The 22625-nt window shown below is 38.7% G+C and overlaps 1 pseudogene; it reads right to left on the reverse strand.

Moving 5' to 3' along the window:
- Positions 1-21713, reverse strand: part of LOC138080174 (ankyrin repeat domain-containing protein 26-like) — a 70385-nt pseudogene extending 48672 nt beyond the window's left edge.
- Positions 21714-22625: the final 912 nt, after the last annotated feature.

Here is a 22625-nt window from a genome sequence, read left to right on the forward strand (position 1 = left end):
ACCACCATGAGGTACCATCTCACGTTGGTCAGAATGGCTGCAATCCAAAAGTCTACAAACAGTAAATGCTGGAGAGAGTGTGGAGAAAAGGGAATCCTCTTACATTGTTGGTGGGAATGCAAACTAGTACAGCCAATATGGAGAACAGTGTGGAGGTTCCTTAAAAACCTGGAAATAGAACTGCCATACGACCCAGCAATCCCACTGCTGGGCATACACACCGAGGAAACCAGAAGTGAAAGAGACACGTGTACCCCAATGTTCATCACAGCACTGTTTATAATAGCCAGGACATGGAAGCAACCTAGATGTCCATCAGCAAATGAATGGATAAGAAAGCTGTGGTACATATACACAATGGAATATTACACAGCCATTAAAAAGAATACGTTTAAATCAGTTCTAATGAGGTGGATGAAACTGGAGCCAATTATACAGAGTGAAGTCAGCCAGAAAGAAAAATACCAATACAGTATACTAACGCATATATATGGAATTTAGAGAGATGATAACAATAACCCTATATGCGAGGCAGCAAAAGAGACACAGATGTAAAGAACAGTCTTTTGGACTCTATGGGAGAAGGCAAGGATGTGATGACTTGAGAGAATAGCATTGAAACATGTATATTATCATATGTGAAACAGATCGCCAGTCCAAGTTCAATGCATGAGACAGGGTGCTCAGGGCTGGTACACTGGGATGACCCAGAGGGATGGGATGGGGAGGGAGGTGGGAGGGGAGTTCAGGATGGGGAACACATGTACATCCATGGCTGATTCATGTCAGTGTACAGCAAAACCACTATAATATTGTAAAATAACTAGCCTCCATTTAAATTAAAAAATTAATAAAAATGATGTGGAATGTACATGTTGCTAGAGATATTTTTAAAAGAAAAAATATCTTCCACAGATAACTTTATAAACTCTGGTGGTAATTTTTCTTTGCTTATAATTTTATAATAACAAGTAGTCTATCTAAGAAAAAAGCATAAATTGTGATTTCATTCATTTAATGTATGCAATTACCCATTATTTGCTGACATTCAGAAAAAAGAAAGTAGAATCTCTCCAGAGGAAAAAATATACTTCTACATTTCTTCTTTCAGACTGTTGCAGCTGAAAATTTTCTCATTTAATGCAGAGAGATTAAGAATCTCATTTATAAAATTATAAATTATAATTTTAGTAAAAAGAATAGATAAAATGCTTATGTACTTCCTCTTTATTTTTAGAAAGATCTAAAAAAAACCCCAAGGTTATAGCAAACAGTAAGATAAATTAGATAAGTACATTAAGTATTTAGGGTCGGACACAACCGAGCGACTGAACTGAACTGAAGTTAGAAACCAGAAGAAACAGAAGAGCCAGAAATTCTTAATTCATACTATATCTCCGAAGGCCTAAAACAGGACTCATCTTGAATTATCTCTAAATGAAAGTTTTGCTAGGTTAAATAGAAGACATTGCTTCATTAATTTCAAAGTGAAAATTTTTAAAAAAAGAGAAATGACTTCAAATTTAAATGAGCTTCCAGAGGGAAGTATATTCAAAATGTATATATATACACACATACACAAGTATAAACAAATCACATTCCTGTACATCTGAAACTTACACAGTATTTTAAATTGACTACACTTCAACGAAAAAACAAGAACCACCACCAACCTCGAAAACAACCACCAAAAAAAATAAGGAACACATTTTTTTTTAGTTCTTCATAAAAATCAGCTATATGTCATTCAAAAGAGTTTGAGCATTGTTTTTTTACAACCTCACTTTCTCTTCTTAAGTTGAATTTGAAATAATTTCTTGCATATTTATATTATAGAGTTCCTGGTCTGACTGACCCCCACTATTTCTGTTGTGTTTGTATAATATCTGTCTCATCTTCACCCTCATTCCATCTTATATTCATCTTGTCCTTCTAAAAGGAATTATTCCCCTTTATCCTCCTCCCCATCTTCATATTCATCTAGTTGTTTTTCCTCAGTGCTTTGCGATTCTCTTCTTTCATAACAGCCCAGTTAGTATGACAATATTTATAAATCTGAATCACGCACATGTATGGCTCTCATTATCACACCACTTCATATCGTGACTTTGAGGGCTTCTATTTCTGTGGTGGGATCCTTTTTGTCACCATAAGGATCAGGGGACTGGTTTGTGAACAAATACAAGGAAAGAAGTTACAAACAGAACAACTTACCTTGGTACGACCAAGGCCTGCTACAGACTTGAGAAGTTTTGAAACAGGTTCAGGCTATGGGAAGGCAGGGTGACAGATGCCCTCCAACCAGGGTGATGATTTGGGAAATGTTTCAACCATATCTTCAACGTTTCTATCAGAATTATTGTCCTCAGACAAAGTTGTACTCTCTGGTCTCAAAATGCCACGTTTTGCTTCTGCTACAGTGAAAACAGGAAAGAGTACATGAGAACATGTGTCATTTCAAATCAAGGAATAACACCAGGAAGACAGTCCTCAAATAACTTACTGTTTCTCTTGGATTGCTGAGAAGCCTTCATTAGTTTCGTTAACTTTGATTTCAGGACATGCTGGAGAAGAAAATAAGAGCTTGAAGAATGTAACAAGTATCAACCTGAATAAAAGAATTATAACATCCCCCATTCCTCTCTGACCTAACACAAAGAGCACAGGCTCTGGAGTCATTCAGATGTGGATTCAAATCCCAGTTCTGTCACTGACTGACCTGCTCATGGGGAAAGGATTATGACAGATGACATCAGAAGCCCCAGATGTTCCCCTCCTTATCCCTAACTGACTGCTATACAAATACTAGGACACCCACTAGATTACTTTCTCTTCCAAAACGTTCTAGAGTAGTAATTTATCCCTGGTAGTTTAGAGCACTATTGAAAAACTAAGACATTTAAATTAATTGCTGTATTTTGAAATTTGCTTCCATGATTAATATATGCATAGATTATCACTTGTGAAGGGAAATATGAAAGTTTAGGTTTTAACAGAACCTTATTTAGATGGGCTAAAACTGCAAACAGGATAAGCTACTTCTATTCTGTTTGTCAAACAGCTAGAGACCAATGAAACAGGGAAAAAAAATTCAGCTGCTTCCATGAAACAGGGAAAAAACAAGGTAAAACCCATAGGGCAATGATCATGAGTGAAAGCCACACTCTAAATAGAAAGCCATAAGCAAACATGTTCACAATAGAGACAGAGAGAGATGGACTGAAAGAACAGACACTGAAGAAATGTATTCTGCAAGGAAAAATTAGGTTAACAGTAAATATTTATAAAAAAAAATTAAAAAGGTAGAGGAGGAAGAACAAAGGAAAAAGTGAGACATTTCTAGTCAAGAACAAACTTTATGAAAAAAAAAACAAGTATAATAATGTATGTGGAGAAACATATATTTAGAATTTATATACATTAAATCAATAACATATCAGTATTCTTAAGCCTTATACTATTCAGTATTCTCATGCTTATACTATGAGCAAAGCCTCTGTTTCATATGATTTTATTAATATAGTTTTATGCATCTACACTGTTCTTCAAATTTTATGAAAATATCAACCTCAGTTCAGCTCAGTTCAGTTGCTCAGTTGTGTGCAACTCTTTGCAATCCCATGAACTGCAGCACACCAGGCTTCCCTGTTCATCACCAACTCCGAGAGATTTTACAGACTCTTGTCCATTAAGTCGGTGATGCCATCCAACCGTCTCATCCTCTGTCGTCCCCTTCTCCTCCCGCCTTCAAACTTTCCTAGAACCAGTATTTTCCAATGAGTCGGTTCTTCGCATCAGATGACCAAACTATTGGAGTTTCAGCTTCAGCATCAGTCCTTTCAATGAATATTCAGGACTGATTTCCTTTAGAATGGACTGATTGGATCTCCTTGCAGTCCAAGGGACTCTGAAGAGTCTTCTCCAACACCACAGTTCAAAAGCAGCAATTATTCAGCACTCAGCCTGTTTTATAGTCAAACTCTCACATCCATACATGGCTACTAGAAAAACCGTAGCTTAGACTACTAGAAAAAACATATGAAACCATAGCTTTGCCAGAACTTTGCTGGAAAAGTAATGTCCCTGCTTTTCAATCTGCTGTCTAGGTTGGGCATAGCTTTTCATCCAAGGAGCAAGAGTCTTTTAATTTCATGGCTGCAGTCACCATCTGCAGTGATTTTGAAGCCCCCAAAAAAGAAGTCTGTCACTGTTTCCATTGTTTCCCCATCTATTTGCCATGAAGTGATGGGACCAGATACCATGATCTTAGTTTTCTGAATGTTGAGTTTAAGCCAACTTTTTCACTCTCTTCTTTCACTTTCATCAAGAGGCTCTTTAGTCCTTGTTCAATTTCTGCCACCATGGTGGTGTCATCTGAGTATCTGAGATTATTGATATTTCTTCTTGCTATCTTGATTCCAGCTTGTGCTTCATCCAGCCTGGCATTTCGCATGATGTACTCTGCATATAAGTTAAATAAGCTGGGTGACAATTTACATCCTTGATGTACTCCTTTCCTGATTTGAAACAAGTTTATTTTTCCATATCCAGTCCTAACTGTTGCTTCTTGTCCTGTATACAGATTTCTCCAGAGGCAGGTCAGATAGTCTGGTATTCCCATCTCTTGAAGAATTTTCTACAATTTGTTGTGATCCACAGAGTCAAATGGTTTAGCACAGTCAATAAAACAGAAGTAGATGCATTTCTGGAACTCACTTGCTTTTTCTATGATCCAGAGGATGTTGACAATTTGATCTTTGTTTCCTCTGCCTTTTCTAAATCCAGCTTGAACATCTGAAGTTCATGGTTCATGTACTCTTAAAGCCTGGCTTGGAAAATTTTGAGCATTACTTTGCTAGCATGTGAGATGTGTGCCATTATGTGGTAGTTTGAACATTCTTTGGCATTTCCTTTCTTTGGGATTGGAAGGAAAACACTTTTTCCACTCCTGTGGCCACTGATGAGTTTTCCAGACTTGCTGGCATATTGAGTGCAGCACTTTCACAGCATCATCTTTGAGGATTTGAAATAGCTCAACTGCAATTCCATCACCTCCACCAGCTTTGCTCATAGTGATGCTTCTCGAGGCCTACTTGACTTCGCATTCCAGGATGTTTGGCTCTAGGTGAGTGATCACACCATCCTGGTTATCTGGGTCATAAAGATCTTTTTTGTAGAGTTCTGTGTGTTCTTGCCACCTCATCTTAATATCTTCTGCTTCTTTTAGGTCCATACCATTTCATCCTTTATGGTGTCCATCTTTGCATGAAATGTTCCCATGGTATCTCTAATTTTCTTCAAGAGATCTCTAGCCTTTCCCATTCTTTTGTTTCCTCTATTTCTCTGCATTCACCACTGAGAAAGGCTTTCTTATCTCTCTTTGCTATTCTTTGGAACTCTGCATTCAAATGGGTATATATTTCCATTTCTCCTTTGCCTTTTGCTTCTCTTCCTTCCTCAGCTATTTGGAACGCCTCCTCAGACAACCATTTTGCCTCTTTGCTTTTATTTTTCTTGGGGATGGTCTTGAGAACTGCCTCTTGTACAATGTCATGAATCTCCATCCATAGTTCTTCAGGCACTCTGTTTATCAGATCTAATGCCTTGAATCTATTTGTCACTTCCACTGTCTAATCATAAGAGTAAATACTACATGAAACTAATTTCAGAGCAGGAAAACTAATTTCACAACAGAACACTTTACCTTAGTTTTAAAATCTAAGACATCATCATTTGATGTAGGCCCTAAATCAACACCATGTTTGTTGGGAAACATTTAAAGCAAAAACATACAATAAAAATGAGTGAGCTCATGTCCCTGAATAAAAGGAAAAAAAAAGTGAAAGTTTGTCTATATATTAAATGAACTTTCTTGACATGAATAAAATTTGCCCTATTTTAAAATAGCTTTTTTTTTTTTTTAAGATTTCTTGATGTGGACCACTTTTAAAGTCTTTACTGAATTAGTTCCAATGGTGCTTTTTTTTTTTTTGGCTGTCTGACCCCGGGTCATGTGAGATCTTAGCTTCTTTGACAGAGTATTGAACCCACACTGCCTACATTGGAAGATGTCTTACTAACCATCTTAACCATTGCACCCCCAGGGAAGTCTCCAAAAAAGTTTTCCGTTACCTATTTCTGCATCCATCTCTCCAAACCTATGAAATATCTAGTTAACACTCATTCTTAGTTTCCATAACAGAGAGTGACAGCCAATGTATCGGCAGAGCCTAGAAATAATTTGTTTTCACTAAAAGTTCTAATAGCTGAACTGAAAATCCAATTGATGGATTGCAGTAATTCTTGTTTGCCCAAACTGAAATAAACCTGATGACTTAAAACAAAGCGGAAGAATAGGCTTTTCCTTTTCCATTGTCTGTTAAAGGTTCAGAGACGAATCTGAGTCCATCCAAAATGGGAGTCTTGGTCCGTCAGCAGGGATACCACTTACTGAGATGGCACCACTTCTCTCCTTTACTCTAAGGGAGTACAGGGAGTTTCCCCACAATGTCGAAACTTAAAATGTACTCAAGTCAAATAACTAACATATCTTTAACTTATGTGCTACATGGGCACTTCTCAGTCTCTGCTGAGGGCAATGGGAGTGGACCTGAGAGCCAGGAAGGCCAATTGTCAAACCTCCTAAAACCACAGTTGTGTAATTAAGTAAAAGTAGGACACAGTTACTTTACAAAGCTGCGATGATAACTCTATGAGGTCACAAATGTTAAGCACATAATGCAGTGTCTAACCCAGAGTAGAACACTCAACAAACATTAGTTTCTCTTCTCCATGTTCCCTTAGTTAAACATATAATTTAAAACATCCATAAAATCCTACCTCCTTGAAGAGTCCTCTTCAGAACTCTCATCCACTGTTAAAGAAAAAAGCAAGATACATTTTAAATCAATGGAAGAAAAATACAGAATATTAAAACCTCAAGACTTAGGCTTTGTTTAAACGTATTCCTTTCAAACCACACCCAGAGGCCACACTAGAGGAAGGGAACAGTGGTTGTACTATACTCGTAGGCAACTAATGCCTTAGAACCACTCCTCCCCTTTAGAGTCATCAAATGCAAAACAAAATAACAAAGGAAAGAACTGCTCTTTACAATGACCATAATCTTAACCAAATTCCAGGAGACTAACAGAAAATATTATACCATTAATACAATCAGTACTATAAGCTGACAATAGCACGCTTAAACAGCACAGTATTTCTGGATTTCTATCGCCTGGAGCACTGAACAGAGACTATAGGTGTCTTGCTGGGACATGACAACTTCTCTGGCTCTTCAGTTCACAATGAAAATGCCCTATCAAAGGGAAGCTTGGTCAAAGGCACTGAACCTCAGAGCAAGGTAAAACATCGGAAACAAAAGTCTTCTCTTCCTGGCTCTCTTTCCAAAGGCAAGAGAAGTATGAAAGATGTAGTGATTCCAGGTTTAGAAAGGATAATCTCTAGAAAGGCAGGTGGGGGAGGGCAAACGGGTAAAGGGGCTCAACTCAGTGGTGAGAATGGGGAATAGACTTGTAGTGGTGAGCATGAAGTAAGGTACACAGAAGCTGAACTTTTTTAAAAAGTTCTCTCTCTCTATATATATATATATATATAGAGAGAGAGAGAGGGAGAGAGAGACTCCCTACATATAGAGAGAGAACTATATATATATATGGACTTCTTTAAAAAAGTTCAGCTATATATATATATATATATATATATATATATATATATACTACCATGCTTAAAAGGAATCTCTTGAGACTATCTCCTTCCATTGCTCAAGAGTATCTGGACCACACAGAGGAGAATGGTCCAAAGAGTGGTGTGTACTAGTGAGGGATATCATTATATCAATCCTTCCCATTATATGGCAAATGTTTACAGAAATCACGCTTTTTCAGCTTGGAAGCCATACATCATCACATCCTAAGCTGATGAACAAGGGGAGGGAGGGAAGGATGGAGGGAGCCACAGACTCTGGTGCTGTTGGACAACATTTCCCAGGGGTCGTCATGATCTGATGCTGGAGGGATAATTCGCATGCAGTGACTCCACGAGGAGAGGAGCACTACAAGCTTGAGCAAGGAAAGCAGGGGCAGTTATTTTTCAATGTTTGCACCCTGTGACATCAGAACAATACTTAGTACATAAAAGACACTTGAAAGTTATCTGTTTAGTGAACAAATGAACAAATAAATAAGCATGTTTTCTTTGAAAATTTTCTTTAGAAAAATACAGAAATTAACCAGAGAGAACTCTATTCTTAGCGTATTGAAGACCAAGACACTGTCATCTCTGTATCTCCTCTGACTAGTGTAATAAACGAACCTACAGTTTTTGTTGTTCAGTCACCAAATCGTGTCTGACTCTTGTGACCCCATGGACTACAGCTCACCAGGCCCTTCTGTCCATGGGATTTCCCAGGCAAGAGTACTGGAGTGGGTTGCCATTTTCTTCTCCAGGGGATCTTCCCAACACAGGGATCAAACCGTATCTCCTGCATTGGCGGGTGGATTCTTTACTACAGAGCCACCTGGGAAGCCCCCTTTGATTGGATCGCGAACAGTCAGACACAACTGAATGACTTCACTTTCACTTGACTCAGTTAAAGGAATCATTGGATACCTTGTACAATGTGCTAGATGCTACATCCAGTGGACCTAGTGCTGTTTTTGTGAATGCAAAGTATTTTTGTGCTTTTATTAGAACCTGCAGAGTCCCAAGTTGTTCTATTTGAATATCTATTATGATAATCTTTTAACTGATGGCAAGAGAACATCTTGTTCTTACAAAACTGTATTCTCATGACAATTGTCCAACACACAAAAGAAAATATTTGATCCTAATGAAGTCAACCTATCTCATTATCTCTGAATCTGAAGGAATGAAGTTGGTAATCTAGACCTGCTTGGTACAATAGGCAAAATAACTGGTTCTCATCCAGGCATTGCTTTTCTGCCTTCTGTACAATTTGTAGGTATCTTTCAGAAATAATCTTTCACTACTATGCTGCACACTGGCTCAGCTTTGCAGTTATTGTTTATCATTTATCTTACCAGCAAAGGATTATTCAAGTTCCCAGTTTTAATGATGGTAACGATTTTAGTGAGACTAATCACTACACAGTAACTACTAACTATTCATTCACTAAATGCAAACCATTTCTAAAAATGAAAGTTCACTTTCATAAGATGTCCAATCTGCTATACTATGACTATAGATGAAATATACATCATACTCACTTATTTTTTTTTTCTGATTTACACAAAGATCTAAGGACTTTAGGGGTCATACTAAAGAGATGGATTTCTTTTCAGAAAATACTGTCTTTGATGTTAAATGACCTACAATTAACTTCTTAAAGAATTCTGAATACTAGAGTATAAAGAAATTAATTTAAAAAATAAAATTAACATGCAATTTACACTAATTTTTTTCACAGTTCTTTCATTATTAAAACTTCCTCATTCCTACTTTATCTATGGTAGAATCACTGAGAGTAATTTGGTGTCAGATGACGTACCTGGGTTGCTATTTTCAGGAGAAATTTTAGATCTCTTTTCTTTATATTCAGAAATCAGTTGGCGAAAGCTATGTATTAAAGATACGATAAATTATATTTTAACACTGATATGAAAAACAACTACCAAATTCTTAGATCATTTCAGACAATGTCAGAGATAATATTAAAACTTCAATTGTCACATACATTTCAAGTTTCTAAGTTCTATAAACTTTTATTTAGCATGTACTAAAGGAAAAACTAAAGGTATATTTTTACCCTGCTTATTTAACTTTTATGCAGAGTACATCAAGAGGAACACTGGGCTGGATGAAGCACAAGCTGGAATCAAGATTGCCGGGAAAAATATCAATAACCTCAGATATGCAGATGACACCACCTTTATGGCAGAAAGTGAAGAAGAACTAAAAAGCCTCTTGATGAAAGTGAAAGAAGAGAGTGAAAAAGTTGGCTTAAAGCTCAACATTCAGAAAACTAAGATCATGGCATCTGGTCACATAACTTCATGGCAAATAGATGGGGAAACAGTGACTGACTTTGTCTTTTTGGGGCTCCAAAATCACTGCAGATGGTGACTGCAGCCAAGAAATTAAAAGACACTTACTCCTTGGAAAGAAAGTTAGACCAACTTAGCATATTAAAAAGCAGAGACATTACTTTCTCCACAAAGGTCCGCTAGTCAAGGTTATGGTTTTTCCAGTAGTCATGTATGGATGTAAGAGTTGGACTGTAAAGAAAGCTGAGCACAGAGGAATTGATGCTTCTGAACTGTGGTCTTGGAAAAGACTCTTGAGAGTCCCTTGGACTGCAAGGAGATCCAACCAGTCCATCCTAAAGGAAATCAGTCCTGGGTGTTCTTTGGAAGGACTGATGTTAAAGCTGAAACTCCAATATTTTGGCCACCTGATGCGAAGAGCAGACATTTGAAAAGACCCTGATGCTGGGAAAGACTGAAGGCAGGAGGAGAAGGGGACGACAGAAGATGAGATGGTTGGATAGCATCACCGACTCAGTGGACATGATTTTGGGTAAACTCTGGGAGTTGGTGATGGACAGGGAGGCCTGGCATGCTGCGGTTCATGGGGTCCCAAAGATTTGAACACGACCGAGCAACTGAACTGAACGGAAAGGAGAAAGAAAAGGAAGATGAAATAATCATGAACTCAGGGCCGTACAGCTCCAATAATTAACTAGATTTAGCTTGGCATATGAAAAATCTCTCGAGCTTGCAAATCCTAGTTCTATAACCAATTGCTCTTTGTTCCTGCAGGAATTGTTTCTCTTCAGTTCAAAGTCTTCCTCTACACAACTGGGATATTACTACCTTATTTCACAAGAGGGTTAACAGGATGTAATGAGATAATATACCCCCAAAATGCTTGCAGAAACAGTCAATGAGTGGAGTAATTTCATCTTCAACTTTATTGCTGTAACTACATTGGAATTCCAAGTAAATCTCAGTGTGCCTTTTCATATGTTTAACATTCAAGTGTTGCATGAAACTGTTATTAATTCCGGTGATTAGCTGTTCTTTGTGGTTTATAATGTAAGAAATCTCAGCTGTTAGATAATGTGTACCTAAATTTATTTATAACATAGGCATTCACTACATTAGAGAACATAATGATCCCCCATTATTGCAGCTAATTACACCAAGGGCAGAAAACTAATCACAATCAAGACCTGCCCTGGACCACTACTCTTCCTTCTCTACCTACTCAAACTCTGAACCAGCAGATCTTTCTGACAATGATTTTTAATCTCTATGTTCCTCTCCAATTCATTTGGAAGACATATCCCTACTCTTACAGTGGGTACTGGCAAGCTCTAGACAGGGCTTACCTCTCTGAATTCCAACTATCTTACTTGAGATTTAGGGATTTCTGCTGAATGGGTTCCTTATGGGGCAGATTCTGAAAACATTTAAGGTTGAGGCAAAGAGAAATCCATTGGAAGATTTTCATTATTACAGGAAACAGATCCTTTGAGGGGCCAAGCATAATTAGGGAATCTCAGGCAAGCTGGCACCCACTACTCTGGGAAGGAAGACAGGGAACCTGTGACCTAAGAAAAGGTGCCCCCACAGGACAAAAAGCCGCCTTGAGGTTCAAGTCTAGATACAAAGGGGAAAGGGTAGTCTGCTCAATCTCTGCAGGAGCACTTGACCCTCTCTGACAGCCTAAAATGGTCCCCACTGACATCTGCTAGTGGAAAAGATAAATAAGAGCCTCAAGGGCACCTCATCGGGAAGATCTAGGCTTCCACATGGGCTCCACATAAGGTCTCTGAGTGAAGGGGGAAGCTAGGCGGCCCAGCTGCCCAAACTGGGTGCTGGTGCTTTGTTTGCAACAGTGACTGAGCGACAAGCATATATTTGAGAACAAAGGAGCTCTCACTCTGAAGTCGACTTGTGCATCACCTTAAAGGCTGGGAAACCTGGACCCAGAGGGGTGGCCTGGGAGCAAAGGTCAATCATGAGCCCACTGCAGGATGAGTTTCTTTTTTTTTTTTTTCCTTTTAAAATGATTTTATTAAAGGTCTTTATAGAGCCACATCCAGACTACAGATCCAGCTGCCAAGTAGACCCTGTCAAGACCAGCTGGAACAGCAGTGCTGCAGCAGTAGAATCAATGCAAGCAACAGAATGATGAGAAAGAACTATTTTCTCCCCTCCAAATGACTTGTGGAACAGGACTGTCTCGTTGACCTTAGGGAATCCTCTAGGATCTTGGAAAATTCAAGTGGAAGCGTATAGAGAGGCAAGTCCTTAAGGGAAAACAGGATTTGCTGCTAAACTAAGTATTTCGAGACCCAAAGAACTAGTTAGAAATATCACAACTGTGACACGGTTCATACACGGTACTGAGAGGTCACACTCGGAATGAAATGGCTAATGTCAAGCTCTCTAAGGATCAAGGTCTACATGTCCTGAGATAAAGCACCCCAAGCCCACAGCCAAGAGTAACTAATTGGCCTTTGCTTGGCTATCAGCTCTTGAGGGGGAACATCTCACCACCATTCTCCAAACTGCCTGCACCAAACTGGAACTCTCACTGGTCACATAGCAAGTAACTGTTAAAATTATTTTTGACTGCAGTTTAGTGAGAACTAGCATTTTAATGTGAACACTTAATATTAAACCCACTAATAACAGCATATTCTTCTACAGTCCATCCAAAAACATCTTGAGAAAAGATGTCAGCACCTTGCTGAAGAAGAAGTCTGACGACATTTGCTGATTCATACTTGACAGCAAGCATGAGGGCTGTTCTAAAACAACAGAGAGATGACTTCAGCCTCAGGAAGTTGAGTTGACTTCCTTAAACAGTTAATTTGATATGCTTTACCAAGTGAACGCCTCGCCCTTTCATGAAGTACTGACCATTTACAGGCTCAAGTGTTCATCTTTGCAAATTACCTCCAAGGCTAAAATGAAGGGACAGAAAAGAAGCCTCCTGTTCCACTGGGATGCCAGGTAGGAGCACTTACTATTTCAAAAGTCCGTGATGCGGACTTCCTTGGTGGGCCAGTGGATAAGACTCCAGGCTCCCAATGCAGGGGGCCTAGGTTCCATCCCTGGTCAGGGAACTTGATCCCATATGCTGCAACTAAGAGTTCCCACAACTAGGACTCCATGCAGCCAAACAAATAAATGCTTTTTAAAAATAATAATAAAGTGCTTGATGGACAAGAAATGATACTGAGGTCACTTATCTGAGGCAGGTGACTATTTAAAGGATAAATTCCCCATTTCCTCCTTAGTCTGATATATTGAGCCTCAAAGTCAGTTAGAGGTTGGGTTAAGGAAAGGCTACTTGCAGGTTTAAATAAAAAAAATATAGATAATAATGAGAATAAACATAGTCATGGTGGCAGTTAATGATGTGGACAAGAATGTGCTAGTCATTAAAAATGAAATACTATATATAAAATCTTTCTTACACACAGGCACCTTTGAAAGATGCATTACTATTTGCCTTTTTTATCAGGAAACTTATTTGCTGATAACCCTAATCGGTAGGAAACCTAGGAATTGAACCTAGCCTGACTCTAAAGCCCATCATTGTCATCTATATTGTCCACCTGTGACTTGTCTTTGTTAAAGGAACTGTTTATCCAATCAAAGCTATCTTTCTTCCTTCTACCTGCATTAAAAATGAAAATATCAAAATGTACTAAAATGAGAAAGGATAAAAATTGATGAGCCCACAGGATCTGGTGACAGTGAGTAATAATCACCTTTTTGTGGCTGTTGTTATTTAGTCATTATGATGTATCTGACTCTTTTGCAACCTAGTAACATCAGCATTCTTTAAACAAAGTAATTTAAAACAAAGAGTTATCCAAAAGACAAAATCAAGTCTTTTAGGTTTACTATGCATCTTATAAAAATATATACATACAAAGTAGAGGTTAAAGAATTCTTTTTAAAGAATTAAGAAACTTGATATTGTCATGAGGCAAACTAAAAAGCAGAATCCATATTTCACAAAGCTAATAAAACTAATTTGAAATCCCTCAGCTATTACAAGATCAACCAACCAAACAAAAAGAGGTTGCATATGACATCAGTCAATATTATAAAGGAATATGAAACCTGCTATACATTCCTGCTATATATTGTTCATGATTCCCAGTCAGAATAATTGATTTTCTACCTAAGTGATGATGTGTTGATCACAAATGAATCCTCTTATTCATTTAATCTTGATATTACCATCCTAGAACAGCACTAAGGGTTTTAAAAAGAGAAAGAACAGTACCTTTTCATCTTATCAACCGCATGTATATTCGCTTCTTTCTTTACTAAAAACTCCACCATTTGCCCTCTCCTTTCATGTATCACAAGTAACAGTGGTGTCAGGTCATCCTGTAAAACAGGGAAAACCATTTCTAATGTACACAGTTAACCTATTTCTAAGTTGAAATTAAAATCGTGCAATAGATTCTCTGAACTTAAGAATAAAAGTCAGAAAGTAAATGAAAGAGAACCCCCACCTCACTGCCCTGTGCACCTTCTTTCTCTTTAATATGCTCCTCCTCTGGGCATTCCCTGGCGGTCCAGTGGCTAAGTGTCAAGCTCCCAGTGCAAGCGGTATGGGTATCATTTAGCTACTGTATCAACTGCATATTTTAGGGACAATGCTGAGGCAGAAATACATAATACTATCTGTAGCATGCATAACCTATCCAAGGATGACCATGAGTAAACTCAAAAGGTTTACAGACATTCCAGTGGGAACGTTACTCTCTACATGAACATGCAAAGAGAGAAACTTTTTTTTTTTTTCCAAAGAATCAACTGTGGGAACCCTGTTTTACAACTTTCTCAGAAATGTCTCCTGGAATTTAACCTTACTCATTCTCTCTTCTTTGCTTGCTCTTTCCACCGCCCTTCCTTAAGTTAGATGTTCTGGCTGAGAGGTCAGCATTAGCTACCTGCTAACTGCATGCAGAATGAGTGCCCTCCCCACCTTATCTTAAAAGACTCTTCATGATGGCTCTCATGTGATTTACCTCCAGACGACCAGGAGGAAGCTTCCAAAATCCTAGAGTTCTGGTGTCTGTCTTGCTTTACTGTTCTTAGTTAAAGATTGCAGCATAAAATTACCAATAAATACATGCTCAACATTTTCTCGGGGAGTTGCTCTTCCACCAGCTCTCCCTGCACTGTCTCTTATAATCTGTGTGTTTGTGAGAGTTATTCAGTGCAAAACTGCCACAACCAACTTAACAATTCTAATTTGAAAAATTCAATCCCATTCTTAAGAGATTTTTTTTAAATATGAAATCAATTATAGATTAATTAGACTGTCTTTAAAAACCTTCAAATATTTATCAAAATAAACTGTCAACCAAAAATTGGTAACTCAAATGCTTATGGATGGGAAGCTGATGACCTGAGTAAGTGAAAAAGCCAGGTGAGACCGGTAACCCCAAAAACACATGTTCCACACAGAAGGGGTAGCCTCTGCACGCAGACCAAACAGTACGATGGGCTCAAGGGGATCTAGATTTGGCCCTTGGAGAAGCCTGAACTTCTGCATGGGCCTCCTAAATTTGAAATGTTGACTCAATGTGTGGAGGTAAACTAAACATATCCAAGGGCCATGTTTGGTCTATGGTCCACTTTTGGTTTTATGTTTGCTGTTTCCAAACAGGTGGGTATAAAGCAAATATTTGTATGTGAAATCTTTTCTTTCTTTAGTATCATATGTTTCACAAAAAGTGTGGGTCCCAGTATGTAATAAATATGGCTATTAAGACTCATAATTCAAGTAAACATAAATTATTTTAAAAAGACTCATAATTCACAGTCAAGAATGTTTCCACTGCCTGTTGAAACTACAGTCTATCTCTAGAATTCTTCTAGATTGTTAATAAAATGGATCATGAGTTACCAAGCCTGCTGAAAATAAATGCTTAAAACAATTCTACTCTGTACTGTTACTAACTTCATGGATTTTAAAGCTCTAATCTGCTTATGCCAGGGATCAGCAATTCTAACAGGCATACTGCAAGAGTCTGTCCTGCAGCTGACACCAAAAAAGGCTCATGAGTTACTCTTACTGCAGTCAGGAAAACCCTGTTGGTAACAAACATCCGTTGACCTAATGACCTGGACTATAAGTGAAGGTGCAAAATCCTTAAAGGGTCAGACTCTACAGACGAAGTGACTTTGCCATGAGCAAATCGCTAAAGACTCTCGGAGTGTCACTGAATGATGAGTGGTTGGAAGGAAAAGGAGTTATTGTTCAAGCCCATATACACTGCCAAAGATATTCCTTTTAATGTCTCAAACACAGGGGCAGAGAAAAAGTCAGGCTAATATTGTTGGAAAGGAGGGAGCAGATGGAAGTAGCTAGCACTGATAAAACTCCAACACTTCAGGAGACTACTTTCTTTTGTGAAGGGTGCATTTAGAAATTACATGTATTCACTCCATAGTTATTCATCAAGGATTGGATCAGAATCTCAAGGGAATAATACTAAACACACACGTCCAAGAGTTCCTCAATTTACTCAGTCAAAATCTACAGCGAACAGCCTACGCTAATACATTTTAAAAATATGTTTTCCCAAATAACTGTGGCTCACCAGCAGAATATAGTTGAGGATTAGTGCAGCAACCACTCCAGCATCATCTCTTACTCACATGGCCAATTCCTTCTCTTATGTAAAGGTTTGAATAAAAAAGAAAAGTGTAAGAGGCAAGAGTCATCAAAACTGCAATTTTTTAAATTTTCCTGGGTAAACAGTGGTAGAACAGGGACTAGTAAAACCAAAAGGCACCTGATCTCATTATTTATAAACCCCTTACTTCTTCCCATCAAGACATTCTAGATGGGAGAGGAGAGTCTAGACTCTTACCTAAGTGGATGGTTCTGCCAGAATAGGGTAATATCAGGTAGTTATTTGCTCTTCTCTCTTAATTCCCACTTAATCACCACCTGTTCACTGTCAGTCTGTTTGGATCAGAGTCTTCTTAAAACTGGCACCTAGGCAAGTTTACAATTCACTCACACTCTTTTTCAAAATAACAACAATTATCCCTGAAAACTGAAAAGCATATAAGAAATATATAAACTGAAGGGAATGAAAAACACAAAACAAAATCTCGGGACTTCCGTGGTGGCCCCGTGGCTGGGTCTCAGTGCTCCCAGGAACGAGGGCCTGGGTTCGACCCCTGGTCAGGAAACTAGATCCTACATGCTGAAACTAAGCCCAGCTCAGTCAAATAAATAAATCCTCCTCTTGGCATTTCCCAACTGTCAAAATTCCAGCTTGGCTTGCACTTTTCACTTGCTTGCTCCTTTTCTTTTCCTTTTACCCTCTTAAGACTTGGGCAGTGAGAGAGAAACTGTGTTTATATAAACCATTTTTCATAAAATGGGAATTTGTGAACAGCAGCAAGATTTCTAATATGTTGTAAGATGCTTTCATTATGTTTGAATTTCAAGACAAAGTCTACTCAGGCAAATTTTGCTTTACTGTGTTATTTTAGACTGATTACCAAAAAAAAAAAAAAACCTTAAGTGGGGGAAAATATTTGGAAAATGTTTTACCTTTAACAAAAGTGCAGTGTTATCACGAATACCAGCCATAAACACATAAAGGAATGCTTTACTCTCTAATGCTTGAGAAATACCATGATTTCAAGTGAAATCATAGACAATTTGGTTCCTTCAAAATACTTTGACACAGCGAAGGCTGGACCTTCCAAAGACGAAAAACTGAGCTCACCTGTGAGAGTGGAGGGAGTTCCTGGTGGGGCTGCAGCTGCAGGACGTCACATGTGTCCTGGAGAAAGCAAGAAGGGCGGCTTCGCCACCACCAGCTCCACACGCACAGCTGCAACCCCACCGAGCAGCTCCCCAGGACTGAACGCAGGAGACCCCGAGGTGTACAACGTGAACCAAGCGGTCACCAACACAAGTGAACGCCCTTGCTGTGTGTCAAACATGACCTGACCCTCTTGGCTGGATCTCAGAACCGGGGTCTTGGAGGGCTCAGGGCTCTAGGCCTGCTGCCTCCCAGGCCCACTTGCACTCACCCGGCTCCCCCTCATGGGCACTGGGTCTCCTTCCTCCTCGCACCCACCTCCAGGGGCACCCATTCCCTGAGGCCCTGGAAGCAGCCACTCCTCACATCACTTCACTTACCCCAGGCCTTCATCATTTGTGGGCTCTGAGCCTACCACCCACTCTCCAGCACGTTCTGACGAGAAATCTTCCTTCCGGTATAGACAGCTGGCTGGGAGACAAAGCTTTGCCCTCTCTGTGAGCTCCAACATCTTTCCCCACCCTGCTGCAGTGGCTTTGGAGTTGTTTCCATGGTAACAGGGCTTGATGGGCACTATTCAGTTTACCTATTTACATAGTTAGAAATAAAACACTTCTAGTTTAAAAAACTGCTTTGCAAATATTTTGTAAATAAAGTTAGTTGAGATATACCTTGTTCCTGGCTTCTATATTGGCATTGCAGGAAAGCAGCTTTGCTGCAAGTGATATATTCTGGCAAAAGACCGCATAGTGGAGAGTGGTGTTCCCATTGACATCTGTGACATTTGGGTTGGCACCATGCTCCGGCAGAAGAGTTGCACACTCCTCTTCTTGGCATTCTATGGCCTGTCAGTGTTGCACCAAGAAACAGAGTGTAAATTCTAGGAATTCAAAGTAAACGGTCCACAAGCTTCACCGGTTTGCTATATCTAAATGAGATGCATTCACTTTAGTCTCAGTAGTTAAATCACATCCACCTCGTGTGGACATGGTTCGCTGCCCCATACCTTCATCAGCACTGTTCTGCTTTCATTGTCACAGAGGTTAAGCAGGCATTTTCTCTCCAGGAGCAGAGTTACCACCGCTGAATGGCCATTGGCACAGGCCAAGTGGAGGGCAGTCCTATGAAAGCAAGAGGAGTTTTCAGGAAACTGTAGTGTTACTGTTTCAAAACAAACAATTGTTCTTGTGATTGAAAACATTCAATAGCATGCTATTCTTATCGCTCTAAAACAAATATTTCATTTCCTTCTGGAGAAAGAACATTATATATTAGCATTAGCACTTAACACAGTAATGAAAGAACAATTTACTTGAATTGAATGACCATGACCTTGAAATTCAGCTCAACTTGGGTTTGAATTTGACTTTCACTCTGTCACTTACCTGTCGCTCAGCCTCTCTGTGCCTCAATTTCCTCAACAACAAAATGGAGAGAGAGAAGTAGTTCTCTCACAGGACAGCACTGCGATGCTTAAATGAGATCCATGCAAAGAGTTTAGAACCGTTCCTGGCACAGGTAACAGCTCAGTAACTGTTAGGTAATATAATCATACTTATTATTATTACTACTATTTCACAAGGACAACATCTCAATGAAGTCAAAGGATATCATACCTCCTTTGCAGATACATTTTGAGGATTAGAGACAACACTGTACTTCAATAATTCTAATACATTCATTTTCTGACATTTTAATGTCTCTGACATTGGAACGAAATGTATAATTCACAATGTCTGTACAACTATAATTGGTAGCATTTTTGTTTGCTCATTTCTCATTTTTCCTGTTGATCTAATTACCATAAGATCTTTTTGTCTAAGGTTTCTTCTTTTTAATTAAAATATAGATGATGCATATTACATATTATTATATATTACAGGTACACAACATAGTGATTCACAATTTTTATAAGTCATATTCCATTTAAAGTTATTATATGACATTTGCTATATTCCCCATGTTGTACAATATATCCCAGTAGCTGGCAGGATTTTAGTTCCCCCACCAGGTATTGAACCCTGGGCCCACAGCAGTGGGTCTTAACCACTGGATGACCGAGGAACTCCCTAGATTCCCTTGACTTCTGAAAAGGCTGAAAGTTGTCAGAAAATATCAATCCTCAAAAAAAATTCTTAAAAAAAATTGAAAGTGAGAAATCATTTTTATCTGTGCCACATTCCTATTAGTGCCAAAAAGACAAGCCCTGTATGCTAATCTGACTTGCCTATAGACAGCTTGATCTACAGAGAGTTTTAAATTGTTTGTGTTGTCAAAATGTTAAATCAACATCCAGATTTCTTTTCTTTTGTTTCTTTGTGTGTGTGTGTGTGCCAAAATCCAGGAAACTCCAGAACTCTTCCTTCTGAAATCATTCTTAGAAAGGTCTTTGGGGTGGGAGGGAGGCTCACAAGGAAGGGGATATATGTATACTTACAACTGATTTATGATATTATACAGCAGAACACAACACAACATTGTAAAGCAATTATTCTCCAATTAAAAAAAAATAAGGTTAAGAAACAGAAATAGAAAAAAACAGAAGGTCTCTGTCAGCAGATAAAAAATGTATAAATAGGAATCTGAGTTTTATTCTGATACATTTCTCACTGTGCATATTTGAAATGTTTGATACATACTCTACCTGAAACTTTTTGGTGAGATAAAAATTGAGTTACTTTTCTCTTTTACCAGGTTATTTCTCCACCATCTACACACAGTTTATCATTTCTCACAGAAAAGGTCATCATTTTCAAGTTTTAAAGTTTTACATACATTTGGGTGTTTGGGCATTCTGTTCCATTAATTTATCTATCTTTTCAGTCGTTAGTAAATGAACACTTTGTGGGCACTTATAGCACATTTTGATATCTAGAAGGGCAAATCTTCCTCTATTATACAAAACTTTTAATTTCATCACAACAATTAAAGACAGTATATGTAACCCCAAATCTTTAAAACCATGAAATGTTGATTTGCTTTAAATATAGAAAGACCATACATCCTAAGAAAATGCCTTCCTATGCAAGAACACAGCCAGCTTCCAACTTCAAAGCTGTCTTCTAAGGTCCTTCATCAAAGAACACATATAAATGTACACTGATATAAAATGGATATTGAATTTTATCTGAAGAATTTTTAATCCAGAAGTTGATTTGGCATGGGAATTATTTTGCTCACTATGCAGTTTTCTGTAATATATAACCTTATGGTATAAAAAATATATACATTAAAAATAAGATATTGACAACAGCAGAAATCTCTCCACTGCCATGATCCACAATAGGTGATCCATGAAGAAGTGCTTTCATAAATCACATGAGAAAAAATGTGAGAGCCAGAAAGTTCAGAAGATTCCTTGAAGGCTATATAACTTGAGAGCTTTTACTCATGAGTACATCATGCTAACCCATGCAAATAAAAAGCAGGAGGAAGAAAGGAAAAACAGATGCTATTCATGCTTATTTCATTTCTGTGATTACCGACATGCAGTTAAATGACTTCAAAACTATCAGTAAATCTCTATAAGAGGAATTATAAGTGGGTCCAAAACCAGCTAAGGCTTTTTGCTGCCTATAAAGTCTGCAGGGTGCTGGATCCCAGGAAGGTATCCAGGAACCTTGGAGGGGAAACTCACAGGAGGGATCTCTGCCAGGCCCTTCCACCCCGCTTACCTCTTCATCTTGCCCCTATCGTTCAGGCCATTTTTTCCAAACAACAGAACATGCTGCACTTTGGCTACGTTGCCCACAATGGCAGCTTTGTGGATCTTTCTGAGGTCTTTGTCTCGGATGTGGTACCTGGGCTGGAAGTTGATTCCATGACCACTGTCTCTCACCAGGTTGGTGGAGGAGCCAAAGGGCGACACACCCTTCTTACTCCCGAAGCCAAAAACCTTCATCGCAGAGCCTATGGACTCTAAACACACCTCACCTCTCCCAAGACTCTTCACAGTCCCCTAAACCCAACACAAGCACTACAGGTAAGCCACAGCCGTCCCGCCACAACCTCGCAGCTGGGAAGCTCAACGGTTTGGAATCTTTCATCCCAGAATGATCATTGCTAAGCAACACCTCTAAACACATTGCCCATGTGCACAGAGGCCTGGTGTGCCAGCCCAGTGCTCATATGCAAGAACTGTAAGTTCATTTCCTGAAAGAAACAAACAATGTCAATAAACCCTTACCTAAACTAAGAAGGAAAGAGAGGAAACTGAAATACAGAAATGTAAGTGACATTATAACTGTATAACTGTCAAAATAACTATAGTATCCAAAGCAATCTACAGAGTCAGTGCAATTTCCATCAAATTACCAATGGCATTTTTCACACAACTGGAACAAAAAATTTTACAGTTGTGTATGGAAACAAAAGACCCCAAATAGACAAAGCAATCTTGAGAAAGAAAAGCAAGAGCCGAAAGAATCAGGTACCCTGATTGCAGACTACTCTGCAAGCTTCAGTAATCAAAACAGAGTACTAGCAAAAAACAGAAATATACTGAATGATCAATGGGGCAAGACAGAAAGTCCAGAGAGAAACCTACGTATCTGTGGTCAATTAATCTAGGATAAAGGAGGCAAGATTATATAAAAGGAGAAAAGACAGGCCCTTCAATAAGTGGTCTGAGAAAACTCAACAGCTGCACGTATAAGAAGGAAATTAGAACACTCCTTAACATCATACACAAAAATAAACTCAAAATGGACTAAACACCTAAATATAAGACAGGTCCTGTAAAACTCAGAGGAGAATATAGGCAGAACACACTCTGACATAAATTACAGCAGGATCTTTTTTCATCCACCCCTTA

The sequence above is a fragment of the Capricornis sumatraensis genome, chromosome 5 (assembly GCF_032405125.1).
Source record: "Capricornis sumatraensis isolate serow.1 chromosome 5, serow.2, whole genome shotgun sequence".
NCBI lineage: Eukaryota > Metazoa > Chordata > Mammalia > Artiodactyla > Bovidae > Capricornis > Capricornis sumatraensis.